The sequence below is a fragment of the Macrotis lagotis genome, chromosome 1, assembly GCF_037893015.1.
Source record: "Macrotis lagotis isolate mMagLag1 chromosome 1, bilby.v1.9.chrom.fasta, whole genome shotgun sequence".
NCBI lineage: Eukaryota > Metazoa > Chordata > Mammalia > Peramelemorphia > Peramelidae > Macrotis > Macrotis lagotis.
Genome location: NC_133658.1, coordinates 226,327,400 through 226,353,483, shown reverse-complemented (window position 1 = coordinate 226,353,483; position 26,084 = coordinate 226,327,400).

The following is a 26,084-nucleotide window of genomic DNA, read 5'->3' as shown; positions in this document are numbered from 1 at the left end:
ATAGAAATGACTACCAAGACCCAAAGTAACCAAGAGTTGTGAGTTATCCTTTGTTACATGTGTATTGCATATGTGGTATTTAAGTTTGAAATTATTTTTCCGAAGGAAGATATAAGTATTTATGAGAGATTGTGCCTTAGGATTTTGGGTGGAATGTTTTGAATTGTTCTTTACAATTCCATCTTAGTAAATGCTATTGCTAAAAGATAATTAATCTGTTGGATGATTGTTAGTGGAAAGCACACCAGTGTGGACTTGGAAGCTATGCTTTTAGAATGAAAACCCCACAGGCTTTCATCTGAAACCTAAGGTATCATCTATGCTCTGGGCATGTAACCCATGATTATCATTGTAAATTGGAGTGTTACACGTTTCACTCTAAGAAGAAGTGCTACATATTTTTCAATCTCCAATTCTAATACAGTACTTGAAACACAGTGGATGCTTAATGCTTGTTGATTTGAACTGAATAAAACTGAATGTTTTTAACTTCCATCTCTCTCACTTGTTTTGAGAACAATATAAGTTCTCTTTGGAAATGGATATTTTACTTTTATTTTCTTTGTATCGCTTATGCCTAGGAATATGTCATATATATTAAATTCTTAATAAATGTTTCTTGAATTGAATAGAATTTTTCTTTAGAAGAATGGAAATTGAAATGGAAAGCATCCTATACTTGGACTTAATGTTAGTTTGGGAGATGCATTATATAGATCTGAATTTCTCTAGGATGATTGATAAGAGTTAGAAATGTAGGCTCTTAGTGTTAAGATTAAGGAAGTTAAAGTAAGGGTGAAGTATGGTATGCTTTCTCTGCAGTGAAGTAGTGTGAATGTAACTTAATTAACAAAAATGACATTACATATATTACAATGCTTCCATCACAAATACCATTCACACATAACTACTCCTTAGGCAGTTACAGAGTACATAGGGCTTCAGTCACCTGAGACCATACTGAGTTAAGTATTTTGACCACTCCAGTCTCCCTGTCTGTGCAGTTGCCTTGAGTTCGTGGCTCAAATTAGCCCATTTACTGGTAGGCAATTCAATTCTTGTGTTCCCTATCTGAACTTGGTATCTTGGTAGGAAAGTGATGAATATTAATGAGTTGATGAAAATGACCTTTTTTCCTTCAAACTTCTACATAACTGTAGAAAGTAGAGATAGAATTAAAAATAGCCTTTGATTTTGGTTATCCTAGTAGGGGAATCTCTGATCTCAATAATGCTATTTCTATGTCTAATTCTTCTGTCTCTGAACTGGCAGCTTAATACCCTATTAGTTTTATCCTTCTTCTCTGACTTGCCTTTTACATAAGGAATGATTTTCTCTGAGACTGAGACATTAAACTTCTCTCTGAGGGCAATGAGTTAGTCCCAAGGCTCAATCTGTTTTACTTTTATGTCCAGTAATGTCATAATGTCACTTTCCAAATTGCACTTTTATTTTTATAAAGTATTTTTGTCATAGTGAAGGGATGAAAGTGAGTGAGTATGCTTCCTGACATTGCATTATCCCATGGGGATTCAGCTTCATTTGATTATCTGAGGAAAAAGTAACCCAATTATATTTTTTTCTTTTATGGTTTTAATCAAGTCTCATTTTTCACATATATAATTTTGGGCTTCCTGAAAGCTCTAGTAGAAGTGACTTCCTTCCTTGCAATATCTGACACTTTGTTCAGTATAAGTAATAATTTATGTGAATAGAATGCTAATTTCATTTAAATAAGAAAACTAGTTCTAATTTAATTTAATTTTCTAAAACCATCATGAGGGTGAAATACTTTGTAAGACACTTGGGCACATCTATGTCTACAGTTACTATTGATATCTGGCAAAATCTGGCAAATATATGAGAATCTTATAGTGTCATTTCTAGGCAATAGCTGGTAAAATCTATAAGCCAAGTTTCTTTAATTCTATAAAATGGTTATTAGTTGATGAAATTTCAAAAAGACCTCTGTAATCAAATCATTTCTAAATATTGATTTTAAAGAATGAAACTATTTCAAATGAATGACAATTAGTGAGAAAAACACTCCATTATACATGTTTTTCATACTTCCTATATTCTTGTTCTAATTATATGTCTTATTTAAATTAAAATTAACCATTAATGAAAATTCACATTTGTTTACATACTTTAATTTTTTAGAGAACAAGAGGCACCATGATACAATGGCTAAGGGGGAAATATTAAAGTTAGAAAAACACTGGGTTCAAGACAAGCCTTTAAAAGTATGTTTACAGGTGAATTAATTAATTCATCAATCAGCAACCTTATTTTGAACATCTATTAGGTAAAAGTGGTAATGGTTGAAAGTGATGATGGAAAAAATAAAACAATCCTTGCTTACATTCTATTTGGGGGAGAAAATATATATGTAAATAAAGCTATGCAAAATACATTATAGGGTAATTTTTATTTGGAGGAGAGAGATCCTCAGGAATTGGGATGACCAGGAAAGGCTTTATTTAGAATATGTGGTTTTAACAGAATTTTGAAGGATATAAGGAATTCTATGAGGAAAAGATGAAGTGGGAGTCATTCTAGGCATTGGGGACAACCAGTGCAAAAGTATGGAGATGGTAGATGAAGTGTCATAAATGAAAACAAAACTTTAAGTAACACCCTTATCTTTTCCTTTCTTATATTCCATGTTCTCAGAGTTCAGATTGAGAGACAGCAAAGATATAACACTAACATTGGAGTCAAGAACTTGGTTCCATATCCATTCTTCAATACTTTTAACTGTGTGACCCTGGACACCATCTCTATGACTTCTTGTTCATCTGTAAAATGAGGAAGTTGTATTCAGTCTCTAAGGTTGCTTCTAATTTTCAATCTATAATCCTTTGATTGTTCCTATTTCTTCTGTCAGAATCTATCTGCCCATGTCCCATTTTATAGTCTTATGGCAGTAATAAGAAGATAATAACTATAGAAAATGTCTTAATTCAAATTAGTCAATTTACTATAGGGAATGTCAGAAATTGGGACTACAATGTTGTTAGCTCTACAAATTGTAGCATGTAAGCATTTTTATACTATACCCAATAGTATTATTGATAATTTTGGATTAACAGAGGCTCAGCATGATGTTTTCAGACTGAATATTGAACTCAGAACACTTTTAAACTTTATTACATAACTGTTTCTTTCACCTACTCACTGATTTGGCCCTATATAGTTCATGGGACTGGAAGGATCTTTCCTTTATTGGCTTATTTTTCCTTTATTACCTGAAAAAAGCTTCTATTTTACATAGAAATAATGATTGAAAAGCATATTATACATTTTGCAATAATAGTTATAGTTAACATTTTTATAATACTTAAAGATTTGAAGAGACTTTCCATATATTATTTCATTTGCTTCAACAATCCTATTTTGTACTATTATTATATTCATTTTGTGGGTGAAAATGCTGAGTCTGAGAGGTTATATGTTTAAAGATTTGCAAAAGACTTTAAATATATTATCTCAATTAACAGCAAGCAAGTAAGCAAGTAATTCATCCTATCTCTCTATAGAATTTATTTGAATTCAAATGATATCAGATTCTAGTCCTGCCTAAACTATTAACAATGAATCATGTGAACTTTAGTATGTTCCTTTTACCTGACTCTTAGTTTTATGTAAAATGAAGATGCTGAATTTAGATGTATTTCTAAGATTCTTGACAGAATAGGTATTGTTTTTTTTAATTTTTTTGCAGAACAATAGGGTTAAGTGATTTACTCAAGGTCACACAGCTAGGTGTCTGAGGCTGAATTTGAGCTCCTGACTCCAGGGCTGGTGTTCTATCCACTGTACCATCTAGCTGCCCAAGAGTAGGTATTCATTAATTCTATGGTATATTCAGTGAATTACTTGGCAAGAAAACTTAATAATGTGTAGTTGGATGTTAACATTACTTTGTAATCATTTTATTTATTTTTTCCCATGGCATAGTTTTCAGAAATTGATATAGTTTGAGTGGGAATAGGCCCTTCTGACTGGTTAGCATCCTACGTTTGTCCCTCAGCTTCCTTTACAACTCAATGTAGGTTGTTTCAAAAACTTGCAGTTTAGAAGGTAAATGATTCATGCCCACAAACTCTGCAGTGACAATAAGGTCACATCCATCGCTCTCTGTTACTGAGTGTCCTCATCCAGACTTCCAAAGGCTTTTCAAAATCCAAAGAAAATTGATGTTGACCATTTCACCCATTCTTCATTTGTGATTTACATCTTGACTCCTTTCTACCTCAGACTACAGGGACCTAAATCCAGTTTGTTCCTCCAAAACTTTGTAGTCATAATTAATTCCTCTTATTCATGCGTTTCCTTACATCAGTAAGCCTGCTTTAGTTGTTAGTTTAATTGGTCTTCCTTTTTAGGTCTGCTGGCAATGCTAAATACTTACACTAGATAGAATGTTTTTATTGTTCAAGTGTTTCCAATATTTTTCCTTGGCTTTCCTAACTACCTGTTGGTTAATTTTACATAGAATAGTGGTGCGTGCTCCTGAGAAGGTGAAGGTATGAGATAAGGGCAAGTTCTGCCTCTTGCTATAACTGTGCTTTGCTGCCCCCATTCTATTTCACTAAATATTTTCCAAAACTGATTAATAGTAGTCTATCTATATAGCATCTCTTTGCTTAAGTGGCATGATCACAAAAAAATATCATAGAGAAGACAGTTCACAGGGATTCTGTGTAGTAGAGTCCCTGGAATATATGGGGGGGGGGGTAAAGGGGGTGGCATGATCAGATCAGTGCTTTAGAAAATTAAACAATTTCCATGTGAAAACTTTATGCAGAATTTCATCTTCTTTAAGCAAAAGTCATCTTTTCAACAGCAATATTATTCTTACGATTTCAAATCATGAAATAACAGAGTCTCCAAAGAATGAACCTTGGAAGGGCTATCCAATGGACAATAGACAATAGATTTCCTATACTTCAAACATGACAGATATTATCATTTGGGATCTTGGTAGAGGGAAAAAAATCAAATTGCAAAATCTAGGAGCACCTGTTGTGTATAGTAGATTCTATTTTCATTCAGGGCTACTCAAATGAAGTCCTCTGTAGTTTTCAGAGACTGAGAAAAAATGAGGATTGTTTCCGTGACCATTGGTTGCAAGATTGCAATTTTGAACCTAGGAAGAGTGAAAATTTGGGAGTGGAACAGAAGGGTTTTTTCCCCCTTTCATGTATTTCAAAAGAATATTATAATGGTCTTTGCATCCCGAAGAGAATAATTAGCCTATATTTCTCTGTCTCTGATTATATTGGCCACCTACTTATCTGTCTTCTTAGATTTCTTTCTTTTTTCTCATAATATCTCTCCGAGTTTTTAATGTTCAAGATTTTCTCCTTCAGTACCTTTAATTCTTCAACAATGTGACAGATCACTGGTTGGTTTGTTCCATTATATTTCTGTCTATAGTCTCATCAATCTAGGATTATTACAGATTAAATCACCTTTGAGGAGAGAGGGAATGCTAAATTCAAGAAAATGGATATCTCAAATGGAATTGTCAGGCTAATTGAACCTAGGAGGCCATAGAGAAAGAAGTCAGTCCACAAGCATTCATTGAGCCCTATGTTCAAGAGTGAAAATTCAATGAAAGACAAACCATATAATTCTACTCTCAAGGTACTGATGTAACTCAAATTGTTTGAATAGAGAGCAGAAATTACAGAATAACTAATTTAATTTAATAGCATTTATTTCAAACCTGTTATGCTTTTGACACTGTCCTAGGACCTAGGTGTGCAAAGATAAGAAAAATGGTCTCTGCTTTCAATGGAGGAGGTGGTATAAAATGTAACCACAGAAAAAATATCTATGGTGATTTGAGGACAAAGAAGAGCATTAAAAGCTAAGAAAGATGAATATACATACTGTACCTATCTGGAAAATAAAAGCTCAAATGCCAACTTCAGACTAACAATTTAGTTGCTGGAGGCAAAAAGCATTTTTACTTAGCTTAGTTAGATAATTATCTCCATTCTTCAATTCATTTTGTATGTGCATATACAAATGTGATCACTTCCAATTATAAAATGATTTCTGATCTTTCTAATATGTAAGTCTAGTAAATACTTCAAAATAATGGTCCATGAGCTAACATTTAATTACAAGTTTCCTGATTTCCAGATCAGAAGTATGCACAAAAACATAGTAATTCAGAACTCATGAGAGTACATTGTTTGTTATAATCTAAAAATGCATCCAATATTACTTAGATGTTAATGAAAAATTAAGGCTATAAGCTTAAACAGAGATAAACCTGGAAAGAACTGAAATTAAGTTGCCAATATAGTGTTGACTTATGTTCTTTGAATATACCATATAACAAAGAAGATTGAGTCTTATAAATTGTAGCCACCCAAATGCTACATGTGCTGTTATGTGATATGAATGAATTAATATTTAATGAGAACATATTTTTCTGCTCTAAACTTAATCTATAAAGTTGCCTTCCTGAGGTTCCTACAGCTTCTCCTTCAGAGAAAGAAGGAAAATAGAATAAATTAAAATTATTACAGAGAAGAACAAGGGAATTATTGATTTGAGATATACTTTTGTGGTGCTTTATTAAATTATAAGACATTAGAGTACAACTTGGTGAGAAAATTTTTGTTGTTGAACTGCTTGTAATCATTGAAAAACCTCTTATCATCTAACTTATGGGTATATTAAGTGAAGTAATTTTCCATCATGGTACCATTATGGCACATTTTGGACAAGACTGACAAAACTGTCATATATAAAGCCTGAAAAGTTTCTTTTTTCCCCTTCCAAAAAGGTTTTGGATGGCAAGGAAACTGATTATCCCCCCAAAATTTGTTATATCCTTCCTATGTGCCCTGAAATAAGAGAGAAACTAATACCAAAGTGAGGCTGTTCTTTACCTAAAGGAGCTTACCTTGTAATAGCAGAAGACCAAATATGTAGCTGAGTGGTGGTCATGGAAGGTAGCTTTTTGGGGGGAGGGAGGATTTAATTAATTTGTTTATTTTCACATTACTACAAAACTCTTGTTGTGAAAGTAAACATAATCCTCACTCCTCCACCCCCAAAGATAGAGAAAACACAAGTAAAATAAAGTGAGAGGGGAAAAAAAGAATACTGCAGTCTGTGTTCAGACACCATCAACTCTGTCTCTGGGATGGATCACATTCTTTGTCATGAGTCCATTACAGAAGCTGCTTCAATATGTTTTTTCTCACAGTTGCTATTGCTCAGTGTATTTCCCTCAATTCCCTCCTCACTCCCATTTATTCTATTTTCTCTCACCTTTTACTATGTCCCTCCTCAAAAGTGTATTGTATATGATTATTTTCTCCTACATCTTTTCTCTCTCTCTCTCTCTCTCTCTCTCTCTCCTACCCCCCCACACCCATCTCTTTTCTCCCATCCCTTTCTACTCCTTTCTTTCTCTAGGATAAGAGATGTCTATACTTTATTAAATGTATATTTTAATTGCTCTCTGAGTCAGTTCTGATGAGAATGAAGACTCACTTATTCCCTTCACCTTCCCCCATTCTACCTCTCCTTTCCCTTCTCCCAGCACTTTCCTTTATTGCCCATCGACTCCATCTTTATAATATATTATACCATCGTACTGGGACCCATCCTGTGCCTTGTCTATATATGTTCTTTTAAACTGCTCTAATAAATGGGAAGATTCATGTGAGTTATCAATATCATCTTCCCATGCAGGAATACAAACAGTTTAACATCATAAAATCCTTCATCATTTGACCTTTCCATCTGCTCTCTCTATGGTTCACCTGAAGCACATACATGAAGATCAAACTTTCTGTTTAGCTCCGATAACTTCAACAGGAAAGTTTAAATGTCCCCTATTCAATGAATGTCCATCTTTTCCCCAGAAAGAGGATATTTGGTTTTCCTGAGTAGTTGATTCTAAGTTGTAATCTAAGTTCTTTGGCCTCCTAGAATATCATATCCCAAACCCGACTAGCTCTTAATGTAGCAGATGCAGCTAAATCCTGTGTTCCCCTGGCTGTCGCTCCTTGATATTTGAATGGTTTATTTTTGGCTAATTGTAATATTTTTTCCTTGACTTAGGAGTTTTGAAATTTGTTCATAATAGGACTTCTGCAGCAGAGGCAAGATGACCGTGTAAAGCTAACATGCTCCCAGAGCTTTTCCCTATCAAAGATATATTGAACTTCTACTCTAACATTCACACTATTGATGCCACCAAGAAAAAGAGAAGATTCAAAGAAGTTTTCAACTGCAGACATCATGGAGGATCTTCAGTGAAGGTCTGTTGTTAGGGGGGAAAAGGGGAAGTTAAGTTTAGGAGACTGGAGAGTGGGGAAAATCAGCAGCAGTTTAGTCACAGTTCAATCCAGGTTTTGACAACTTAACACCAGCAGAGTCCTGACAACTGGACTCTGATATGGTCTCCCTTCTTTTGCCAGCAGGGAAGACTACACCCCCAAACAAAGTATGAACCCTGAGAACACCAATGTAAAACACAGGACTGGGTCAGAAACAAACCATTGTTAAGTCAGGACCTGGACATAAAGGAGGCAATAAACCTCTGAAAAGGCAAGGCTTGGACTGTATAGGCAACATCTTGGCCAACAACAAGCCAGGGATCATACCCCAGTCCCAGCAAAACAAAGCTTGGATGTATACTCCCTATACCCCAGGAACAGAGCTAAAAGAAACAAAGATGAACAAAAAAGCTATTTTACAGACAAAGATGGTAACAGTGTTTGAAGAAAAAAGGAGTGAAAAATCACTTGGGAGAAGTATCAAAACAATTTATAAATTGGATTCAGATGTAAAAGCTCATCAAAGAGCTTAAAAATGAATACAAAAGATTTTATAAAAGAATATAAAAACCAAGAAGAGAGTAAGAAGAAAAATAGAAAAAAGAAATGAAAGTCATGTAGGAAAATTATGAAAAATTGGCCAAAGAAATCAACTCTGTTAAAAGCAAAAAGAAGCATGCAGCTAAATGGCACAATGGATAGAGCACTGGCCCTGGAGTCAGGAGGACCTGAATTCAAATATAGCCTCAGACACTAAAAAATTACTTAGCTGTGTGACTTTGGGCAAATCACTTGAACCCACTGCCTTGCAAAAACCAAAAGTAAAAATAACCAATTCTTAAAGGAAAAACAGAAGCTAATTGAAGAAAATAAAAGCCTACAAATAAGGATTGAACAAATACAAAGCAATGAATCTACAAGACTACAAGATTCCTGATTTCTGACCAGGATGGCAGAAAGAAGCCAGACACTGTGCTGAGGTCTCCAGGCTTTCCCTCAGAACCAATATAAATTAAGCTCTTAACAGAATTCAGATGCACAAAATCTAGAGAAGAGCAGAGAAGAAAAATATCTACCAATAAGATCTTTCAAGGGAGTGTGGCTGAGCCAGGGGCTGAAAACAGAAAGCCAGGACAGGGACAGCGATGTGGGGGGCGGGGGAGAGCTGAAAAAACTGAGCCTTCTCTTTCAGGGGAAAAGATGGACATTTAACAAGTTAGGAGACTTCCAACTTTTCCTGACAAAAATATCAGAGCTAAATAGAAAATTTGGACTTCAAACAGGAGACTCGAGAGACAGATGAAAAGGCAAAAAAAAAGGAAAAGAAAAAAATTGCTAGCCAATAAGAAGAAACTGACTATATCCCCACCTGGGAAAAAGATTCTCATAACTCCTGAGAACTTTAACTCTATTAGAGAGAATACACTTAGACAGAATGATTTAAAAACAATATAGCCATAAAAATGGGGACAGTAAAGTGATGGGAGGATGGAGGAGATTCAATGGGGTAAATCACATTGCATGAAGAGTTACAAAGGACCTATTGCAATAGAGGGGAAGAAGGGAGGCTGTGAGAACAGCATGAATCTTACTCTCATCAGATTTGGCTCAAAGAAGGATTAACATACACACACTCAGTTAAGGTAAGAAATTTACCTTAAATTTCAAATATTAAAAGGGAAAAAGGAGGGGGGAGAGGAATTACTAGAAGACAGGGAAGGACAAAGGGTCAAATGGAAAGAGGAAGATAGGGGAATGAATCAATATAAGGGGGCAAGGGCGTGGTATTTAGAAGTAAAATACTGGGGAATATGGATAAAGGGGGGAAAAAGAAGAAAAATACAAATAGAGGGAAGATAGCAGGGAGGGTAATAAAGAGTTAGTAATCATAACTTTGAATGTGAATGAGATGAACTCACATAAAATGTAAGCAAATAGCAGAATGGATTAAAAAAACCCAGAATCCTATAATTTGCTATGTTCAAGAAACTCATTTGAAGCAGAGAGATACATATAGAGCAAAAGGTAAAATTTTGGAACAAAATAGATTTTGCTTCTGCTGAAGTAAGAAAAGCAGGGATAAAAATCTTTATTTCAGACAAAGAAGCTACAAAATTAGATATCATTAAAGGAGATAAGGAAGGAAACTATATCCTTCTAAAAGGTACCATAGACAATAAAAGTAATTTCAACACTAAATATCTATGCATCCAATGGTATAGCATACATTTTCTTAGAGGAGAAGTTGAAGGAGTTGCAGAAAGACATAGACAGCAAAAGTCTACTAGTGGGAGACCTCAACCTCCCACTCTCAGATTTAGATATATCTAACCATAAATTAAAAAAGAAGGAAATTGAGGAAATGAATAGATTGTTAGAAAACCTAGTTATGACAGACCTTTGGAGAAAATTGAATGGAGATAGAAAGGAATATACTTTTTTTCCTGCAGTACATGGCACACAAAAATTGGTCATGTAAGGGGCAGCTAGGTGGCGCAGTGGATAAAAGCCTGGCCCTGGAGTCAGGAGTACCTGGGTTCAAATCCAGTCTCAAACACTTAATAATTACCTAGCTGTGTGGCCTTGGGCAAGCCACTTAACCCCATTTGCCTTTCAAAAACCTAAAAAAAATTGATTATGTATTAGGGCATAAAAATTTTATAATCAAATGCAGAAAGTCAGAAATAGGAAATATTTCCTTATCAGATCATAATGCAACAAAAATCATGTTCAATAATGGGCCATGGAGAGCCAGCCTTAAAACTAAATTGGAAACTAAATAATCTCATTTCAAAAAAGAAGTTGATCAAACAACAATTTGTAGGTAGTATTAATAATATCACCCTAGATAATGAAAATAACAAGACAACATTCCAAAACTTGTGGGTTACAGCCAAGGTAGTTAGAAAGGGATGTATTATATCTTTAACTGCTTACATGAATAAATTACAGAAGGAAGAAATCAATGAACTAAACATGCAAATAAAAAATTTAAAGAAAGAACAAATTTAAAATCTACAATAAATACCAAATTAGAAATTCTAAAAATTAAAGTAAAATTTAATAAAATTGAAAGCAAGAATACTATTGAACTAATACATAAAACCAAGAGTTGGTTTTCTGAAAAAAAATAAAATTGACAAACCTTCAGTTAATTAGATTAAAAAAGAAGAAAACCAAATCACTAGTATCATAAATGAAAAAAACTAATTCACCATCAATGAGGGAGAAATTCAAATAATAATTCAGAATTATTTAGTTCCTTACCAATCAAACTTCCAAAAAATTACTTTAATGAGTTAGAAAAAATTGTAACTAAATTCATATGGAGAAACAAAAAGTTACGAATATCCATGAATTTAATAGAAAAAAATGCAAATATCAATATATCAATATAAAATTATATTACAAAGCATCAGTCATCAAAACCATTTTGTATTGGCTAAGGGTCAGAGTGGTAGATGAGTGGAATAGATTAGTTGCAAAAGAGACAACAGAAAATGTTTATAATAATCTGATTTTTGATAAACCTAAAGTGTCCAGTTTCTGGGATAAGAATTCTCTCTTTGATAAAAACTGTTGGGAAAATTGGAAATTAGTATGGCAGAAACTTGGATTAGGCCAACATCTCACACCCTACACCAAGATATGATCAAAATAGGTACAGGATTTAGACATAAAAAACAATATTATAGGAAAACTAGGAGATCAAGGAATAGTTTACCTGTCAGATCTATGGAAAGGGAAGCAGTTTATGACCAAGGAATAATTGGAGAATATCATTAAAAGCAAAATAGATGCATTTAATTACATTAAAGCAAAAAATCTTTTGCACAAACAAAAACCACTGTAACCAAGATTAAAAGAAATGTAATAAATTAGGAAAAATTACACAACTAGCATTTCTGACAAAGTACTCATTTCTAAAATCTAGTCATTCCTCAATTGACAAATGTTCAAAGGATTTGCAGGGACAATTTACAGATGAGAAAATCAAAGCTATCCATAGCCATATGAAAATTGCTCTAAATCATTACTGATCAAAGAAATGCAAACTAAAGCAGCTCTGAAGTATCATATCATACCTATCAAATTTGTCAATATGACAAGAAAGGTCAATGATCAATGTTGGAAGGGATGTGGGAGGCTGGGGACACTAATACACTGTTGGTGGAGCTGTGAACTCATCCAATCTTTCTGGAGAGCAATCTGGAATTATGTCCAAAGGGCAATAAAACTGTGCATGCCCTTTAATCCAGCAATATCACTGCTGGATCTATACCCTGAAGAGATCAGGAAAATGAGCAAAAATATCACTTGTACAAAAATATTCATAGCAGCTCTGTTTGTGATAACGAAGAATTGGACATTGAGTGAATGTCCATCAATTGGGGAATGACTGAACAAATTGTGGTATATGTACATTATGAAACACTATTGTTCTACCAGAAACCAAGAGGGATGGAATTTCCAATTAGCCTGCAAAGACTTGCATGAATGGATGTTGGGTGAGAGCAGCAGAGCCAGAAGAACAATGTACGTACACCCTAACAGCAACATGGGACTGATGATCACTCTTAATGGACTTGCTCATTTTATCAATGCAATCAGGGACAATTTTAGATTGCCTGTGATGGAGAATAACTATCTGTATACAGAGAAAAAAACTGTGGAGTTTAAAAAAAGAGCTAAGTCTTTTACCTTCAATTTCTTTAAAAAGTGTCTTATGTACTACATAATTTTTGCTATCTTTAACATTTTATTTTCCCTTCAAGAATATGATTTTTCTTTCAACACGATCAATGTGTAACATGGAATCAATGTAAAAATTATCAGAGTGCCTTCTGTGGGGGTGTGGGGGGGGAGGGAAGAGGTGGTGGGTAGAAAAAAGTGTAAAATTCAAAACCTTACAGAAATGATAGATAGGAATTACTATTGTATATAATTAGAAAACAAATGAAATATTAAAGAAACAAAAACACCAAAAAAAGACTACAAGATTTCATCAAGCAAAATAAAAGGCTGAAAAAAAATTGAAAAAAATGTGAACTACATTATAGGGGAAATGAATGACTTAGAAAATAGATCCCGAAGAGACAATCATGAATCATCAGATTACTAGAAAGTGTAGATAAAAAAAGAAAACCTGGAAAATATCATGTTGGAAATTATAAGGAAAAATTGTCCCAATCTATTAGAACAAAATAACAATATAACCATTGAAAGAATCCACAGAACCCCTCCAGATAAAAATTCCAATGGTTGTTAAAACCAAATTCAAAGCTCTCAAATAAAGGAGAGAATACAGAAAGTAGCAAAAAGAAAAATAATTCCAATACAAAGGAAACAAAATCAGACTCACACAGGACCTATTAACATCAAACCCTGAAGGACCAGAAGACCTGGAATAGTATATTTCAGGGAGCAATGGACCCGTGATTACAACTCAGATTGTACCACCCTGCAAAATTCAGCATATACTGTTAGGGAAAAAGATGGCTGTTCAACAAATTAGAGGACTTCCAGAATTTTCTGACACAAAGACCAGAACTGAAGATAGATTTCAGTCCCCTAATACATAACTCTAGAGTTGCATGAAAAAAGGTAAAGGAAAAGGGAAAGGAAAAAAGAAAATAAAAGAAAACAAATGTTTGTCAAGACCACAAAATTGTATATAAACCTAGATGAAGCGATGATATAACACTTATAATTCTTTAAAACTTTACTTCTTTTAGCATTATAAAAGGGCAGAATATAATACAAGAGAATAAACCTAAAGGATATGAAGATAATTTTTTCTTATCTTTCAATTGAAGAGGTCCAACAGAACATCACTATGGTTCAACATTAGGAAAAGCCTTGAATAAAACGCGGAGTTTTAACTGTAAATTTAAGTATCCCATTATCCTTTCGCTCACTTTAATTCCATTGCTTTAACACCTTGACTAATGCAGGCATCAGAAACTGGGAAGATCTGAGTCAGTGTCTCTGTAACTTACAATCATTTGTAAAGTTCTCAGGTGAGACCTCCAGAGTCTCCCAGTGTTTAGAGAACTTTAAGATACTTGATGTTAATTAGATCATATTTAGACTCAAACAAAGTTTCATTTAAATAGGGGTTAAGTAGCCTGGTTGAGTAGAGAGAGAATAGACCTTATTTCACTTAACAAACAGTTAAGTACCCTAACCCTGGGTGAGGGAGGGTTACAAAAGTGGCAAGAAATGATATGGCTTTAGATAATAATTTTCCTCTTTAAGAGGATTGTGTATTTGAAAGATATTTGAAAAGGGAGGCTGAGGTAAAAATGATTATAATTACAATCTGATGAAATTTGAGTCAATCCTGATTATCAGACAATCAAGCAAACAAATTGTGATATCTTGATAACAGTCAGAGTTTATCAAGCAGTCAAATAATCAAACTGTGAATGATGATAACCTGATTAAAAGTATTAGAGAGATAAATAAAATCACGGAAAGAGGCATAAAGATTTATAATTTCAGAGGGAAAGAAGGGAGAATGTGAATGCTGAGTAAATTCTATTTCAATAGATTTAGCCTAGAGACGGAATAAGATATATTCCCACTTGGGTTTAAAAATCTAACAATCTACAGGGAAGGGGGGGGACTGGGAAAGGGGAAGATAAAGGAAGAAGGAATTGATAAAAGGGAATTGAAGGTATAAGTGAAAATAAACTGAAAGTCAAATTTTTAAAAGAAAAGTCAAAGAAGAAATGTAGTAAATTTTTGGTGAGGAGTAGTAAGAGAAAAGGAAAGGGGAAAAATATAAATGGAGAAAGATAGTGTTGAGAGAAATACAGAATTAGTACTCTTAACTGTATAAATGAATGGGATGACCTGTCCCATAAAACAGAAGCATATAGCATAATGGATTAAAAACCAGAATCCTACAATACATTGTCTACAAGAAACACATTTGAAGCTGAGAGATATACACAGGGTAAAGATAAAAGGATGGAACAAAATATATTATGCCTCAGTTGAATTAAAAAAAAATCTGGGGTAGCAATCCTATTTTCAGATAAAAGCAAAAATTTATCTCATTAAAAGGGAAAAGGAAGGAAACTACATCTTTTTTATAAGAAATTTAAATTCTAAAGATTTTATTTATTTTGAGTTTTACAATTTTTCCCCTAATTGTACTTCCCTCCCCCCCCCGACAGAATGAAATTTGTCAGTCTTTACATTATTTCCATGGTATACATTTATCCAAATTGAATGTGATGAGAGAGAAATCATATCCTTAATGAAGAAACATAAAGTAAAAGAGATAGCAAGATCAGACAATAAAATATCAGGTTTCCCCCCCCCCCAAATTAAAGGTAATAGTCCTTGGTCTTTGTTCAAACTCCACAGTTCTTTTTCTGGATACAGATAGTATTCTTCATTGCAGACAGTCCAAAATTGTTCATGCACTGATGGAATGAGCAAGTCCAAGGTTGATCATTCTTCCTATGTTGCTGTTAGTGTGTACAGTGTTTTTCTAGTTCTGCTCATCTAGCTCAGCATCAGTTCATGCAAATCCTTCGAGGCTTCCCTGAATTCCCGTCCCTCCTGGTTTCTAATAGGAACACTAGTGTTCTATGACATACACACAGTTTGCTAAGCCATTCCCCAGTTGAAAAACATTTACTTGATTTCCAGTTCTTTGCCACCACGAACAGGGCTGCTATAAATATTTTTGTACAAGTGATGTTTTTACCTTTTTTCATCATTACTTCAGGGTAAAGGCCCAGTAGTGATATTGCTAGATCAAAGGGTTTGCACATTTTTGTTACCCTTTGGGCATAGTTCCAGACTGCTCTCCAGTAAGGTTGGATGAGTTACCATCTCCACCAACAATGTATTAGTGTCCCAAATTTCCCAGCACCCTTCCAACAATGATCATTGCCCTTTCTGGTCATATTAGCCAGGATGAGAGGTGTGAGGTGGTAGCTCAGAGATGCTTTAATTTGCATTTCTCTAATAAGTAATGATTTAGAGCAATTTTTCATCAGATCACTTTGACCTGCTCAACTGTAAATTGCCTTTTCATATCCTTTGACCATTTATCAATTGATGAATGGCTTTTTTGTAAAATTTGACTCAGTTCTCTGTATATTTTAGAAATGAGTCCTTTGTCAGAAACACTAGTTGTAAAGATTGTTTCCCAGTTTGCTACATTTCTTTTGATCTTGGTTACAATGATTTTGTCTGTGCAAAAGCTTTTTAATTTAATGTAATCAAAATCATCTAATTTGTTTTTAGTGATGTTCTCTATCTCTTCCTTAGTCATAAACTGCTTCCCTTTCCGTAAGTATGACTAACCCTTGATCTTCTAGTTTGCATATAATATTGTTTTTTATGTATAATCATGTATCCATTGTGATCTTATCTTGGTATAGGGTGTGAGGTTTGGTCTAATCTAAGTTTCTTCCATACTAACTTTCAATTTTCCCAGGATTTTTTTTAATCAAAGAGAGTGTTTTTACCCCAATAGCTGGGATTCTTTGTGTTTATCGAATAGCAGATTACTAATATCATTTCCTGCTATTACACCTAGTCTCTTCCACTTGTCCAGCACTCTATTTCTGAACCAATACCAGACAGTTTTGATGACTGATGCTTTATAATATATAATATTAGGTCTGTTAGGGCTAAGCCACTTTCCTTTGCACTTTTTTTCATTGACTCACTGAAAATTCTTGACTTTTTATTTCTCCATATGAATTTACTTATCAGCTTTCCTAACTCATAAAACTATTTTTTTGGAATTTTGATTGGTAGGGCACTAAACAGGTATTTTAGTTTTGGTAGAATTATCATTTTTATTATATTAAGTCAACTATCCATGAGCAGTTGATATTTGTCCAGTTATTTAAATTTGATTTTATTTGTGCGAGAAGTGTTTTATAATTGTTTTCAAAAAATTTCTCAGTTTACCTTGGCCATTAGACTCCCAGGTATTTTATATTGTTTGAGGTTACTTTAAATAGGATTTCTCTTTCTAGCTCTTCCTGCTGTATCTTCCTAGTCATATATAGAAAAGTTGAGGATTTATGAGGCTTTATTTTATTTCCTCCAGCATTGCTAAAATTGCTAATTGTTTCCAGTAGTTTTTTGGATGAGTTCTTGGGATTCTCTAAGTATATCTTCATGTCATCTGCAAAGAGAGAGAGTTTTGTCTCTTCCTTCCCAATTCTAATTCCTCCAATTTCTTTTTCTTCTCTAATTGCTGAAGTTAACATTTCTAATACAATATTGAATAGTAAGGCATCCTTGTTTCACCCCTGATCTTACTAGGAATGCCTCTTGTCTCTTCCCATTGAATATAATGCTTGTTGATGGTTTCAGATAGATACTGCTTATTATTCTAAGGAACAGTCCATTTATTCCTACACTCTCTAGTGTTTTTTGTAGGAATGGGTACTGTATTTTGTCAAAAGCCTTTTCAACATCTATTGATATAATCATATAATTTCTGATAGCTTTGTTGCTGACATAATTAATTATACTAACAGTTTTCCTAATTTTAAATCAACCCTGCATTTCTGGGATAAATCCTACTTGGTCATAATCTATTATCCTAGCGAAAACGTAATGTAACATTTCTCTAAGATTTTATTTAAGATTTCTGCTTCTATATTCATCAGGGAAATAGGTTTATAATTTTCTTTCTCTGTTTTTCACTCTTCCTGTTTTAGGTATCAGCACCATATTGTTGTCATAGAAAGTTATGCAGAGTTCTTTCTTTCCCTATTTTTCCAAAGAGTTTATATTGAATTGGAAAAATTGTTTCTTAAATATTTGATGGAATTCACTTGTGAATCCATCAGCCTCTGGATATTTTTTCCTTAGGGAGTTCAATGATGGCTTGTTGAATTCCTTTTTTTCTGAGATAGGGTTATTTAGGTATTTAATCTCCTCTTATTTAACCTAAGTATCTTATTATTTTTGTAAATATTCATCCTTTTCACTTAGATTGTCAAATTTATTGGCATAGAATTGGGCAAAATAATTCTGAATTATTACTTTCATCTCCACCTCATTGGTGGTGAGTTCACATTTTTTTCATTTAAAATACTAGCAATTTGGTTTTCTTTCTTATTTTTAATCAAGTTGACCAGAGGTTTATCAATTTTATTAGTTTTTTTCATAAAACCAACTCTTGGTTTTATTTATTAATTCAGTAGTTTTTTTTTTTGCTTTCAATTTTATCAATTTCTCCTTTAATTTTTAGAATTTCTAATTTGGTATTAAATTTGGTGTTTTAATTTGTTCTTTCTCTAATTTTTTTAGTTGCATATTTGGTTCATTTATTTCCTCTTTCTCTAATTTATTCATGTAAGCATTTAAAGATATAATATACCCTGTGACAGCTGCTTTTAGTGAATCCCATAGGTTTTGGTATGTTGTTTCATTATTGTCATTATCTAGGATAAAATTGTAAATTCTTTCTATAATTTTTAAAAATAGGAGAGGAAGAAGTTCGACCAAACTCCTTTTATGATACCAATATGGGTCTGATACCTAAACCAGGAAGAATCAGAACAAACAGATTTATAGACCAATTTCCCTAATGAATAGTGATGCAAAAATCTTAAATAAAATTTTAGCAGTGAGACAATAGCAAGTAATTAGTAGGATAATACACTATAATTAGGTAGGATTTACACCAGGTAGAGGGATGGTTGAACACTGGGAAAGCACTGAACATAATTAAGCACATCAGTAGCAAAACCAACAGAAATCATATAACTTTCTCAATAGATGCTGAAAAAGTCTTTGATAATATAGAACATCCATTCCTATTACAAACACTAGAAAGTTTAGGAATAAATGGAGTTTTCATTAAAATAATAAATAGTATCTATCTAAACCCATCAAGAAATATTATATGTAATGGTAATAAACTTGGAGCATTTCCAATAAAATCAGGTTTGAAACAAGAATCCCCATTATCTCCATTACTATTCAATATAGTATTAGAAATGCTAACTATAGCAATGAGAAGAAAAGACTGAAGAATCAGAACTGGCAATGAGGAAGCAAAACTTTCACTCTTTTCAGACAATATGATAGTATACTTAGAGAACCTGTGAAAATCATCTCAAAATACTTGAAACAATTAACAAATTCAGCAAAGTAGCAGTATACAAAGTAAATTCACATAAATCATCAGCATTCCTATATAGGAACAAAAAAGCCCAAGAGAAAGAGATAGAAAGACAAATTCCATTTCAAATAACTATAGACAACATTAAATACTTGGGAATCTACCTTCAAAGATAAACCTAGAAACTGTATGAACACAATTATAAAGCACTTCTCACTCAAATAAAGTCACAACTAAATAAATGGAAAAATACCAAATGCTCGGTTAGGTAAAGTTAATATAATACAAATGACAATTCTATCCAAATTAAATTACTTACTCAGTGTCAAACCAATCAAACTACTAAATACCTACTTTACTGAGCTCGAAAAAAATATTAACACAATTCATCTGGAGCAACAAAAAGGGAAAGAATAGCAAGGGAGGGGGCGGTTAGGTGGCACAGTGAATAGAGCACTGGCCTTGGAGTCAGGAGTACCTGGGTTAAAATCCGACCTCAGACTCTTAATAATTACCCAGCCATGTGGCCTTGGGCAAGCCACTTAACCCCATTGCCTTGAAAAAACAATCTAAAAAAAAAAGAATAGCAAGGGAACTGATGTAAAAAACATGTAAAGACAGGTGACCTAGCTCTACCAGATCCAAAACTATAGTATAGAGTAGCAATCATCAAACTTGTAATGGATCAGTGGATTAGAATAAATTTCAAATAAGTGGCAGTATATGACCTCAGTAATCTACTGTTTGAGAAACCCAAAGACATCAGCTTCTTGGATAATAACTCACCATTTGACAAAAAAAATTGTTGAGAAAACTGGAAAATAGTATGGCAAAAACTAGGCAAAGATCCACATCTCATATTCTATATCAAAATAAAGTCAAAATGGGTACAGGATTTAGACATAAAGAGGGACACCATAGATAAATTGATAGCCCAGGAAATAGTCTATCTATCAGATCTATGGAAACGGGATAAATTTTTTTTAACAATAAAATTAGAGCACATTATATAAACTGCAAAATGATTTTATTAAATTAAATTAAAAATATTAAATTAAAAATTGTTTTGTATTAATAAAGTCAATGCTGCCCAAAATTAGAAGGAAAACAGAAAGCTAGGAAACAATCTTTACAAGTAGTTCTTATGAAGGTCTCATTTCTAAAATATATAGAGAATTACTTCAGATTTATGAGATTACAAGTCATTTCCCCAATTGATAAATGGTCAAAGGATATGAACAGTTTTCAAATGAAATTAAAACTATATATATAATATATATATATATATATATATATATATGAAATCATAAGAAAAAATGCTCTAAATCTTCATTGATTATAGAAATTCAAATTAAAACAACAATGAAGTATCATTTCACACCTATCAGATTGGCCAAGTTGAGAATAAAAGAGAAAATGATATATGTTGGAGAGGTTGTGAGAGGATTGAGATATTGATGGATTGCTCTTGGAATTGTGAAAGTATCCAACCATTATGGAGAGCAATATGGAACTATGCCCAAAGACCAATAAAATTGTTCATACCCTTTGATGCAGCAATTTCAATTCTAGATATATATTCAGAAGAAATTATAAAAAGGGGAAAAATCCTACATGTTTCAAAATATCCATAGCAGCCCTTTTTGTAGTGGTAAAGAATTGGAAATTGAGGGAATGTCCATCAATTGAAGAATGGCTAAACAGGTTATGGTACATGAATACGATGGAATACTATTGTACTATGAAAAACCATAAATGGTCAGACTCTAGAGAAGCATGGAATGTTTTATGAGATCTGATTCTGGGAGAAGGGAGTAGAACTAATTGAACAATGTACACATCAGCAACAACTGTGAAATGAACAAACTTGATGGAAGCAGCTCCTCTCATTAGTTTAGAAAACTAGGACTACTGTATTATACTGACTATGGACTATGTTATCCCCATGTAGAGGAAGAAAAGCAAAACAAAACACACACACACACACACACATAAACACACACACATACACACACACACACACACACACACACACACACACACACACACACACACGTGCGCAAAGACCCAAAACTACTGTTAAGAATCTGTTGAACACATTATAAAAATTATCTTTCTCTTAAATCTAGTTCCTCATGCCCAAAATAATTAATGCTAACCTGTATACCTGTTTATCAAAACATCTATGTAAAATGATAACTTGACTATTTGCCCAAAGAGGGGTGGAGGGGGAGGGTGGGTGGAAGGAAGCTTGTTAACTTAAAAATATCATTGTGCATAAGGATGAAAATAAATAAATAAAAAGAAATTTAAGAAAAAGAAATTGGGCCATAATATTCCTGGGAGCTTTTATTTTGGAATCTTTTTCAGTAGGTGACAGGTGGATTTCCTCAGTTTCTATTATTTCCTCTGTTTCTAGAATATCAGGGCAATTTTCCTGGAAAATTTCTTTAAAAATGAAGTCTAGGCTCTTTTGCTGGCCATGACTTTCAGGTAGTTCAATTATTTTTAAATTATCTCTCCTGTATCTGAGGTTTTTCACAAGGCCCCATTTCCCTACAAGTTGTTCCTGGAAAACTAGAATGGTTCACTCTGGCATGGTTCAGTCTGAGTCATGCTGCAGCCCTATCCAACCCTGGTCAAACAGATCCTACCCGCAGAATTTCCAAGTTGTCTTAGACCAGAAAATTGTTTCACCCAGTCTTCTTGTGAGTTCCACCATTCTATAATTTAATTAGAATCATAATTTTAAGGAATTTGGAGTGTTTGGGGGAAACTTTCAGGAAGTCTTGCCTCTGTGCTGCCATCTTGGCTCTACCACTGGGAAGGTAGTTTTGATATAAAGGGAAGAGGGAAGGAAGGAAACAAGCATTTATTAGGTTTTTACCATATATTAAATGCTATACTGTGATTTACAAATGTTATCTCATTTGATTATTAATCGATAATTATTTAATTTTATTTCCACAATAATCCTGGAAGTAGATGCTTTTTTTATAATTCCCATTTTACAATTAAGAAAAATGAGTTTAGCTGAGATTATGTTACCTTGCTGAGGGTTAAATAGACAATAAGTTCCTGAAGAGAGATTTTAACTCAGGTCTTTCTTCTTCTGGGACATCATGGGGCAATAAGTTCATATTTAGGAAGTTATACTGACATGCCCTTTGCCAGAAGCAATAACATTATTCCATTGACACTTACTGTGTGACCTTGCATACAAGGCCATCTCCAGAAATCCTGATTCATTTTAGGTCACTGGACTCAGATGTCTCCTGAAGACAAAGTAAGGCTAGTGACGTAACACAGCACCCTCCCCCTCAAAAAGTTCAATTCAAGTGCTTGTCATGCCATCATCTCCCTGATGTCATGGTCTTCATCAAGAATAAAGGAAAAACATCATCATCACCATCATCACCATCATCATCATCATCATCATCATCATCATCATCATCATTATTATTATTATTATTATTATTTCTTGACCAAATATTTGAAAGGAGTATGGTTACAGAATAGCTATTGAGATTGCACCTGGATGTGATGTCAAACATGGTCTCATCTGGTGCTGGCTAGATTAGTAAATTTACATTTACTCATTCACCAATCAAGACAACCCAGTGCCGTAGTAGAAGTTCCAAAACTGAGTGGATTATTTCACCAAGAATTTTAAAGCATTTTTTTGGAAATTCTGGTCAAGAGACTTCAATTCCAAGTTTTTCTTAGACTGCAGAGGGTAAAAAATTAGCAGCCTCTGAAAGTCATAAATTCTCAGATCTCAGATATAGATCCAGAAAAGTCCATAAAGGTCATTTAGAATAACCACTTTATTTTCCAGGTCAGGAAACTGAAGTCCTTTGAATATAAATGAACACTGTTTATGATCATAAACTTAGCAAGTGATAAAGTTAGAATTCAAATCTAAGTTGAATGACTCCAAAATACATTTTTCCATTATATCATATACCAAAGTAAATTAAGAGCTTGTGATTTTCCTTAAATAAAAATATGGCAATGTTTTTCTATTCTATAGATTTCAATATGTCATTATTTTAAGGATCAAACTCATTGTTTTGGTATTAAATCTACTCACATTATGGCCCAAATCAATCTTTCTAATCTCATCATATATTATTTCCCTTTCAGCACTCCATACTTTTTTTCAAATTGATCCTTTTTCTGTCCCTCACTTGTGTTTGTTCCTTTGTACTATCTATACTTTGAATCCCTCTTCATCTTGGTCTCCTAGATTTCTAACTTTTTTCAAGATTGAGCACAAACTTTACCTTCTACAGAATTCTTTTTTTCTGTACTCTGTTTCTTGCTAGTAGCCTTGTTCTTCAGCTACATTTTACTTAAAAACCTTAATTTATTTTGTATATTTTTATTCTGCATATGTTTATGTATATCTTGTCTCTAGTATTAGGATTTAGCTTCTTGAGAGTTTTTTGCAACAACCACTTTTTCCATTCCTCATACAAAAGCACATAGGTGATACAGTGAATATATCTAGCCTTGGCCCTGGAGGTGAGAAAGCTTAAGTTCAAGTCTGGTTTCAGACACTTAATAGGTCTGTCATCTGATATGTCACTCTACCTCTGTCTATACCACCACTACCCATAATCATTAATAGTAATAATAACAATGATAATACCATCAATAATATTAACTTTTTCTCCTTTGAAATTTATTCCATTTGATACTGTTGCTTGTACAGGTTCTTAAATATGTCATCCATTCATTTTAAGGATGTTATTCTACTTTTCCAAATGAATCCTGCACCTAGATTATTTATTCCAACCCATAGTATTTTTCTGGGTGGCTTTAATATTCATGAAGTATCATTTCAACTTCACTTTCAACCATTCTCAGGAATAGATCTTACATTTATGTATAATAATGATACTACCACTATGACTTCTACCACTGTTACTATTACCAAAATGACTGCAACTATTACTAACCTTCTTCTTAAAGTCCAACCTGTCATTATACAATTGTGTGAAAGGCAAAAAATATGAATAGCAGCAAGAACAAGGTATAGATAAGATCTTGCAAGCCCTATGACTGACATGATAGCAATGTATGATGACCTTGCAGAAACACTGAAGTATTGACAAACTGGGGTTTGGAAAATATCACTGATTTATCTACTCCCCTGAGAGAGTTTATGAAGACATTTAGAAAGACAATAAAAGATCGCACCAATATTTTGCATTTATATTTGCTTTTATATTTAAACTTCACATTGCTGAATTAGTGGCAACAAGAAAAGAAGCAGGAAGTGGGCTCTGAAAAATAATCATATCAGTAAATTTAGATTCTCTTAATCAGTAGTTAAAAATATAAGTTAAAGAGTTAATGCAATACAAATGAGTCAGAGACTTATAGGGCATAAAACAAAATACATAGTTAAAAAGCAACTAAAAATGTTATTACAGAGGTCTGAAAATAAAGAAATTCAAGGTGAGATAGATTTCTGAAGAAAGAGCATGAAGAAAATTTCTGATTATTTGTTTGAGCAAAAGAAGTCTGGAACAACGGGAAAAACAGTTGCATTAAATGTAAAATTGAGACAGTTTGAGTATAATTAATATGATAAAGAGCAAATCATTTATATCATAAGAGGTATCTGAAACTGTGGCCTTTTGGAAAACTGGAAAATGGAAGGATAATTAAGATTCATAATTATTGACACGATTGCCTCATATGTCATTTTCCTTCTTTCAGAAGTAAATTTTATCCCACCTTTCTTAACAGAATGAATCATAACTAGTATTAAGGGGCAGAATACCAGAATTTCTTTTAATATATGCCAATTATATGTGATTTTACTTTTAAAAAACCACTCATGATTTGTTCCACAAAATTGTAAATATGCAAATATTATATTACTTGGAGTAATGAACAAAGTTTATTTCATCAAATTCTAGTGACATAAAGAGTACCTTTTGAACAAGGTGCCCAAGAACATTTATATATATATATGTATATATATATATATATACATATATATATATATCCTTCCTTGATAATTGTAATTGTAAAACCTTTGACTATTTTTGATCCTTATATCTCACTCATATATATGATGAATATGTAAAATAGACTCAGCAATTTCAAGAATGCTAAAATATTTTATGTTCACATACAAGAGTTTTCTATTTAAATATATTCTATCAATATAATAACTTCAAGAATAATTGGTATAAAATATGTCCTTTTTCAGGAAGACAATTAAAGTCCATTGTTTTAATTTATTCTAAAATTTATTATCATTTGTCCCATATAGATGTAAGTATGGATTCCAAATTAAAGTAATTGAATCACTCAATAAATGTGTATGACATAAAGACATGTGGATCCATTGGGAAAATGTTAAATACCAATTACTTCTCATGAAAATTTTTTCAATGATTGAAAATGTTAGACTTGATAAATATAAAATCATTAATGTACCCCAAGGAAACAGAGTAAATACAGGTTTATTGTTTGAATTTAGTAGTCATATAGAACCCATGGATGAAGTTGTCATCAATAAATATTGTATCTACTTAAGACAAGACATAGCAAGTACAAATATGTCAAATTGGAAGTTTTGGCTAAATACATTAAAAGCCACTGATATTCAGAAATCAAAACTGAATGAG